Source organism: Pinus tabuliformis, chromosome 1_2 (genome assembly GCF_031772625.1).
Source record: "Pinus tabuliformis cultivar Carrire ecotype Pingquan chromosome 1_2, CPIR1, whole genome shotgun sequence".
Taxonomy (NCBI): Eukaryota; Viridiplantae; Streptophyta; class Pinopsida; order Pinales; family Pinaceae; genus Pinus; species Pinus tabuliformis.
In genome coordinates, this window is record NC_142298.1 from 959,623,573 (window position 1) to 959,633,189 (window position 9,617).

Sequence of the window (9,617 nt, forward strand, 5' to 3'; positions counted from 1 at the left end):
AGCTGAAAGCAAAGAAAGTGGTATTCTGCAATTACAAAGATCCTTGTATTTGACTCAAAAGAATACGGTGCTTTGCAAAGACCTCAAGTGGTTACTCTATGGGGTGAAGGGAAAGTACTTATTGTGAAGTGACTAAATGTTTTTTTTTATCAATGCCTCATATTAATTGATTCTATTAGTTTTTAGGAAGGTGCAGGAAGTAGCAGTAGGGTGTTCTTGCTTTCTTGATTATTTTGAATTTTTTACTGTGTAACTTAATCCAGATATATATTAAAGAATGCATATTTGAATATTGGCTTATATTGGGACGGATTGATTCTCATTTACCCTCTAATGTTTAGAAACCCTCTCGATTCGAAGGGAATTAATCTTGCGGTGGGGTGTTGACAGAAGGAATCCATCTGTTTGAAAGTATTTTCGATAATTTCCTATCCAACAATTTGAAACTTTTGCAGGAAATAGAAATATGGGGTCGAGGGAAGGAATGAGGGTTGAGGTGCATCATCTAAAGATGGAAGACACTGCTCGATTCCCGTAGGCACCTTTGACAGGCATCCAGTTTGGCCTTGCATCGTCTACAGAAATCGTAAGTAGCATCAACGAAATAGAGAAGAAACCTGGTCCTAGTTTAAAGTTCTTCTCTTTAATTATGTAGAAAAACAATTATGCTACCGCTGTTAAAATTCATTTTCATACTAATTCAGTCGGAAACCAGCTTTGAAGTCTGAATGGTGACAATATTCCTTGGCTTTACTCAAAACAATTGACCTATAATTTTTGTAGCATCATATTCCTGGGATTTATTAAGCTAAAATTGTTGTGGATGCTACAAGGATACAAATTGATTATGGAGAATTGCAGAGCGAATGCAAAATACTTGACAGAAATCCGCTTTGAACTCACGCTGAGCAAAGGGATTAGTTCAACAAAACTCAGGCCGAGTAGTCTATCATTATTCATTTTCGAAAATCACCCACAGTGTCAGTTCAGCAGAGATCAGAGATCACCCACAGCCTTAGAGCGACTACAACCTGATAGCAATTATTGTTTGGATAACCATTCTTGTTTTCTTGAGCTGTTCATGTTTGCTTCTGCAACAATGACAGTGCTATGCGATGGCAGTTTTATGACTGGTATGGCACCTGTGGAACCTAGAATGCAACCTGTTAACCTATATGACACCTGTTATATGCAGACATAACCTATGTAGACATAACCAGTGGGTACAAAGCAATGGACACTATTTTATCTTAGGCTATTTGGGAACCATAGTTTTCAAATATATCATAGCATCTAATGTTCAAAAAATTAATGCTAACATTAGTTTGTGTAAACATGAACTTTTCTCGTTTTCCATACTTATTCTAAGTTTAACCTCATACTTGTCTCGATATGAGGCCAAATAAAATGAAAATTTCACTCATTCGTCAATAGAAAAAAGTTCTATATTTGATTAATCAAAAAAATGTGATGAAGACATCATAGGACAAAGAAAACATAATTAAAAAAATTTAAAAATATATAAATTTTCGTGCCAAATTATTAGACTAGATTCCCATCCATTACTATAATCCTATGCCGCAAGTGGCGGGGACCAATAAAACAAAGTCCATCATATCTCACTATTCAACACCTATTAACGGACGATGTTGACACTCCATCTACAAATACCAACCACGTTTATTTTATTCCTTTACACAGAATTTCAACGGCTTTTACTTTATTCCAATTATTTTTATTATTAATTATTTGCGAGCTTCATGCATTTTTCCTCGGCAATTTTTTAAAGAATGCAGTGTCTCTATGTGATGCGTTATATATTATATTTCTACGAATATGTTTTAAAAATGCGTTTGGTAGAAATTAAGTTTTCGAGATGCATTTGTGATGGTGGCATATATAATATTTCTATGAAGATGGTTTACACATGCATTTGGTAGAAATAAGTGAATGCATGAGGAAATGTTTCGAGAATGGAAAAGGAATATATAATGGATGGTTATTTTTTATCTTGATTTAAAGGGTGATATTTTTTTTTGAGATGGTGATTTATTTTGTTTTTTTGGGTAGACAGATAGGTGTTGTTATTTATTTTTCTAAACTCATTATATACAAGTAAAATAATTATTTAAAAAAGGGTCAAACAATAATATTAGATTTGCAAACCTTTGGACTTTGCTGGAGATGGTGAAAGACAAAGGTTTTAAAAAGTTGCAAGTCATCGGTGATCTTTAGGTGATTATAAAATGGTCCAACAAAAGCACATTGATTGAAAACTTGCCTCTTGGTTCATTTGCATACCCCTTTTTTTATGTGTTCCCTAGTGACATCAAGTTGTGGAATCAACCAATTAGTAGGTACGAGGGTGACAGGTGTACTCATATCTAAGCTTGATATGAAATCAAAGAATTGAGTTTTCGATTAAGGGGGGGGATTCTGACATTATTCCATCTCACAATTCCCCCACCTCTTCGCCCCCCCAATCGAAGACTTAATTCTTTGATTGCATATCAATCTAGATATGAGTACACATTCCACCCTCGTACCCACCGAGTGGTTGATTCCACAACTTGATGTCACTAGGGAACACATAACAGAGGGGTATGAATGCCTCTCTAGGTCTTACAACCATATGTCCTTTTAATATACTGCAACCTTAAGAAGTTACTAGGTACATAAATCATTTCAAGGACCACAATGAACCCTTACAAAGAAATATATGACATGCAAATACTCTATAATTACAATGTGTGACTCGTACTTTATCATGACCATGAGTATATTCTACAAACTCAAACAAACTTGGTTGTTCATCATCCTTTAATCTCTATTGCTACTCCTTTACCTCCTCTTTTGAAATCATTCATTTTGTCCATAACATTGTCTTTGGCATCTTCAATGTCACTCTCAATTAATTGTCTTAGATTTCCATATTTACATACGAGTGATTTGCTAGAGTAGCCAATTCTAACAAAATCACTACACATTGAGTTACTTAAACTCACATCAAACGTTCCAGAAGCCCACACACACCAACTGCCATAGTTGACCACTCTTAGGTCCACAAATGTCCACGTAGGTCCACCCACGCGGATCAGTGAGCTAGAATAAATGAGCCTCAACAGCCACGCTCAGGTTTGCAGTCACACTCGGTGCCCAACGCTGATAACAAACTAATCTAACTCACGTGGCACAGTCAACGACTCCACATACTCATCCCTCACGCTTTGATACCAAGTTTAATTAGCATAAGACACATAAAATTTTATTATTCACATCAAATAATAATATAATATAAATACAAGAAACTGTATCTTGAGATAACTAATCTATCTTGGACATACAATCTCTTTGTTGAGTGAATATCTCAACCACAAACCAATCGAGGAAGCTAACTAGTTGGAGAGAATCTCTCAAACAACTAGATCTCAACAAACTCCAAAATACTCGGTACTAGAAACAAACTCCTGGACATAGAAGGCATCACAATTAAGACTAATAGGAATTATATTTTCCAAGTTTTAGATCATCCAAGATTCTATTAAGTCTTTTGAATAGCTCTCCTTTAGGCATATTTACATTAAATCGGACATTTAAGCTGATAAACTTTCTAAAGAAGCTCTTTTTCTCCCTGTAGGGTCCTTTGGTTTAGAGGCAAGTCTCTGAGTCTATGGATATCACGTTATTGTTTCTTTTTTCTTTAATTTTTATATGATGATAATGACAAAAAAAAACATATGCCATTTTTTTCTAGAATATAGCATTCTTACAAGTGATTTTAGAATTATATCTATTTAGTTTATGTAGCTTTTGACTTGCCACAATTATATACATGCAAATGTTGCAATGAATTTCTAAACACTGTCCTTTTTGGACAATGACATCTATATTCAAAATTTTTAATATAAAGATTGGGCTTATTGAACCACTTGGCGGAATAGCACAGGACATACACCATATGAGCTGGTATACGGGAAACAAGTTGTTTTTCCAGTAGAGTTCCAGATAAAAGCTTTTCGAACAACAGTTTAGTTGGGACTAGATCTCTCAGAAGCACAACATCATCGTTTATTATAGTTAAATGAGTTAGATGAATTTCGAAGAGATTTTGTTCAACAAAATGTGTTAGTATAGCAACAACGCAAAAAGTGGCATGACAATTCTATCAGGAAGAAGAAGTTCCAACTAGGTGATTGGGTACTTCTCTATGACTTTATATTTAAGCATTTCAAAGGAAAATTCCATACACGCTATATGGGACCTTATGAAGTAGCCATAATTTTTTAGAATGGGGTTGTAGAGATAAAAACTATTGATGGGCAAGATTCAGTATTCCTTGCGAACGGGCATATACTCAAGGTATATTTTCAACCCCTCACAAAGGAAGACTTCATGCAACAAGTGCAACAACAATCTGAGCTAGAGATGGTAGGTGGTTATGCCAACCTATTACAGATCTGATTCTTTCTTTCCAAAAATAAAGAAAATAAAAAGAATAATGAAAAAGGATGACAAAAACTAAAAAAAACAAGAAAAAATATTTTCCTGTGATTGTGAAAATCAGTTTACTGACATGTTCATAGAAGGATCAACCTAAAAACCAGCAGGGTGGCAGGAAGATTTAAATTATAATAAAATGGGAATGTTGCTTGATCTTTATATGTGCTAACTGTCACCAAGAAGAAGCATGTTTTTAAGTGCGGGAATCAAGCCCTTATCCAAGTTTGGGACAACTGACATAGAAATTTTTATGCAAGCAACACTCAATTCCCATTGCATTTACTTTTGGTTCGGCACTATTCAGGCAGATTTTTGAGGTGAAATTCTGCCCTTCTTCTATTTCCTTTTCGTAAATTCCCTTCTATTTTTTCTTCTTCGTCCTATGGAAATGAACCTTCCCTTTCTTCTAAAGAAATTTCCCCTATCCAATTTCGTTTTTCCCTCTTTTCCCCTGAATTTATTTTCCCTTTCCCTTTTTCCATACGCCCTCTTGGTGGTTTCACACTTGAATTCCCTGTTGAATTTCCTTCCCATTCTAAAATTTACTCCTTTCCCACTTCTTTTCTCCCTCATGGACTGTATTGCAAGATCTGATCAAAATTCATGGATTAGATCGAAAGGCATGTATCACTACCAAGAAATTGGTGAATAAAAAATCCTTTGGAAATCTCGCAAATCTTTCAAGATTCAGCCCGCAGATTGTATTTTTTTAGAAACCTTTTTCAGATATTCCACAACATCAATTAGTGCAGGAACAATGATGTCCCTTGGTACAAGAATGTATGTTCCAGTGCAAGAACATTAAATCTTAGGTGCAGGAACACGCACTGCTGTGTGCCCTAAGCACAAGAACATGTGCCCAATGCAGGAACAATAGTAGTCTTCAGTGCAAGAATGTATGTTCGAGTGCAGGAACCAACAATTCCTTAGTGCAAGAATGTATGTTATGGTACAGGAATGTCTGGTGCAGGAATGCACGCTTGAGGCCAAAGTTCAGTCCAAGGATAAAAGGGGATTTATTTTTATGTTTGGTACAAAAATCACACTCAAGCACAACTGACTGCACTACTTTAAAATGATGTCATGCAATGATTTTCTTTCATAGATGATTAGACTTTGTTCATCATTACTAATTAGGAAATATTTTTTAAGTACATGGACATTTAATTATGAAAACCTATCTCTATGTAAGTTAACATGTGTGCCTTGTATGAAATCATGAGTTGATCAAAGGATGTGTGCGAAAATCTCCCAGAATCCAATGTTCATTTTTGAAAAGCCTGTTGATAATTAAATGATGACCCACTCATATATAACACCTCACATTCTCTCACATAACTTCCTCCATTAACGCCTCCCACCACAATACATTATTACTGCATGCACGATTAGATCAGGCTATCACATCCTTTCCCAGGAACTGAGATTTTCATGAGTGTGACCGTTAAAGAAAAAAATCAATATAGAAATGTCCAGTTCATTCGGCAATTTCAAATTTCTCAGTCTTGAACCCCCTGCTAATTAACTCTCTCAAATTCTGAGTAGTTGAGTGAATTTGAACAAGAAATGGCACATGTTCGAATTGAACCATGGTCTGTGAAGGAAGTAGAGAAAATGGAAAAGTACAAGAATAGTCTATCCATAATGCAGGAAGCAGGATTCCTCCTATTCTTGCTTAAGTTTGATGGTTTTGATTCGGTCGTGGCGTTAGAATTTTCCCAAACCTTTGATGGATGCAGAGCCAAGGTGGGGTCTCTAGAGTTTGAAGTGACAGAGCAAACTATTTCGTAGGCTACAAGGCTAGTGGCCATAGGTGAACAATGGTTCAAGAAAGGAGAGCTTGAAAAAGGGGCTTGATGTAGATTTGTAGTCAATATAAAGTAGAAAGTGGAATGGAAACAAGGGTTGCAACAAACTGTTATGATCGAGAAATGGAAACACCTGCTATACATTTTTCAGAAGTTCATCACCTATGAGGGATGATATTCCCTAACCTTCCTATATCACATATGTTTTTTGTTGCACTTTGAGTCATGTAAGTTGATTAATTTTCCTTGCTTATTGCTTAAAAGTTTGGAAAAAATGTTGAAGGGTGTTCATAAAAGTCAAGAGAGTCAGGTTGGGTTCAAGCTATGTCATTACGGGTTGATCTCAATTCTGGTTAGGAAGGAATTAGAGAGTAAAAATGTGACCTGGGGAGGGTTCTTGAAGGAATTACAAGGAGGAAACATAGTGGAGTCACCCGGGAAGAAGGGTAAGAGTAGGAAGGAAGAATCTGAACAGACGGATAAAACCCTCACCCCGCAAACTAGTAAGAAGAAAAAGACCATGCTGAAGGAGCCCGTGCAAGAAGAGAAACAAGAACCCGTAACCGAAACCCCTCACCCTTTGAAGAGAATAACTAGAAGTTCTGTTAAGAAGAGGTTTGCCTCCTTGAGAGAGGGCCATACTCAGTCAACCTCTCCGATAAATGTAGATGATTCCCAGCCTAGTTCACCGAATGAGAACAATCTCTCGCTCCTTGCAGATGCTACGGTTCACACAGTGTTTAGTGCAGGATACCTCGAAGAGGAAGATGTTACTCCTCTATTAGTGTTAGTTGGAAGAATGAAGAAGAGGAAGACCTCTAAGACACTAGATGTTAGTGCAGAGAAGGGTCCAACAGAGGGTTAGGGTGATAAAGCACAATGTAATGCTGAAGTATAGGGAGATGAAATACAATGTGATGACAAAGTGTAGGATGATGAAACACAATGTGATGATGAAATGAAGGGTGATGAGACACCCTGTGATGTCAAAATGTTAGATATTGATATACAAGATGATATTGGTCTTGATAACACCAACACTTGCTTCGAGTCAACTGCTGAGAAGATTTTGATGTAGGAGGAATTCGTTAAGGAGGATTCCACTCTCAATTTGAATAGTCAGGTCGAGGAGATGAAGCAACACATTTATGGACTTGAATTTTTAAATTAGGCCATGAAAGAACAAGGTGTAGTGTTGCAGAATAAGAATGTTGAATTGGTAGGGGAAGTGCAAGAACGAAAACGAAAAGAAAGAGTGTGGAAGTTCCGAGCTTCGAAATGCTATGGTCGACTCAGGAAATTGGTCAAACAGGTCAAGAAGGCTCGAACTAAGAAGCAAAGGACGATGAAGACATGAATTAGCATATAGATACAGGACTAAAGGAAGGTCTCCATGTGTTTTTTGCAGAGGTAAGGGTAAGGTTGTGTGAGGACACACAACAGGATAGGGATGGGAGGATGTTGGTGGCTAGAATTGTCCTACTTTTTGGTCTCTATCCTATCCCAAACACACCATCTCGACCCCTGTTTTAACCCTGAAGGCCTATCCATTCCTGTACTTTTTCCTGTAGCACACATTCCTACACTCCTCTTATGTTTTTCATATTCAAAGGTTATATATGTACTTAATCATTAAATTTACAGGTTTTATATCTTAAAATGTCTTTGCAACTAATATATTCCTTTCCTAAGTAATTCGATGGAACCAAAGTGTTAATCTATGTGAGATATTAGGTTGGTGCAGGAATCGTGCTTGTACCGGTCAGTCCCGCACTTTCGAGGCAGTTGTCGATTTTTGTTTGACTCATCACTTATGGATGGGAAAACTCAGTAGACTGCACGGATTTCTTGTCTAAGAGATCAATTTCCTTGTTGGGCTTGGCGCTTAGAGAAGAAGGCAGGATATGAAGGCTGGACCTTGGCTACAAAACCCTTGTTTAGACTTTCGCGAACAGTCGAAAGCTTAACATATCATGTTGTTATATTTTTTTTGCGGCCAAGAGCCGAAGCATGTATTTAATAGGTTTTCTTCATAGATGTTAGGGAGCGATGTTTTGTTAAACTTTGCTACCAACTATAATTTCTGAGTATTGCCGTTTGTGGGCTAGATAAAGGATCCACGATGTGTATTTGCTCTTTTTGAAGCTTAATACAAAGGAACATACGAGTGTGAAGTTCTTTGGCTCGATATTGTTGTGATGCTCCATTTGAGCGCTTGAAGTTTTCCATTTTGTTACAAGGAAACGAGTTGGTTGGTTAGGGCCCAGCCAACCCATCTCGTTCTCCCTTCATTAAAGGTGTGTTAGATTTATTTTCATGCAAGGTTAGTGAAGCAGATCATGTTTGGATTCTTTTATAGCTGATGGACTTTAATTTCTTGCAAGTTGTGTGATCTGGATCCAGGTGTGTGTGTGGTTCATTTGCATTTACTTTTATTTCCTTCCATTCTTTCCTGCAAATGTGTGCTGCCATTTTCTTTACAAAGTAAATGTACATCTAGCTTCCTGCACCGGTGTGTTTTCGTTTCAGCAAGTTGAAAGTTTCCTTTACTCATTGCAGCCAGTCATTCTTATTTTTGCAGGTCTATTATTCTTCTGCAAATAGTGTTTGGCTTTTTAGTGAAGCATATTCCAATATTCAAGTTCATATTTAGATTTGATTAATGTCAATAAGCTTTCACTAAAACACTGTTGCATTACTTGGATTTGTACCTGCACTCGTTGCTGGACTTAATACTAAATTTATCAGAAGGATTCCCTGAGTTAAAACGATTATTTTTATAAGGGTGCAGATCTAATTTACTTAATGAACAGTCATCTCAGGAAAGAGCTTGCTGATGTTTGGGTCAAAGTAGTTTCCAAGTAAAACAATTTCTTATTTCAATAGAAATTCCCTTTGGCTGTGAAAGCACCTTTCATTTCCAAGCATGTGATTAGTTAATGATTCATTTTGCTTATAGAGGTTCACTTTACAGTTCTATTTTCACCTTGCATTTATTTTCTTAGTTAACACACTTTTATTTCTTGCAACCGATTTGGAAACCAAGTACAGGAACTTTGGTTTCCTAGTACAGGAACCTTTGTTCTAGTACAGGAATTGACATTCCGAGTATAGGAACATAGTGCTCTAGTACAAAGGCTCAGAGCTCTTGTATGCAGGTCAAGATCTTTAGTAAGGGCCCAATATATATACTTCCAATATAGAAGCTTCACTCTAGTACAGGAACAACATTCCAGTATAGGAACCTTGTTGTGGTACAAGAATGACAACTTGGTAGAGGAAGGAAAATCTTGAGAAAGACAAACATCT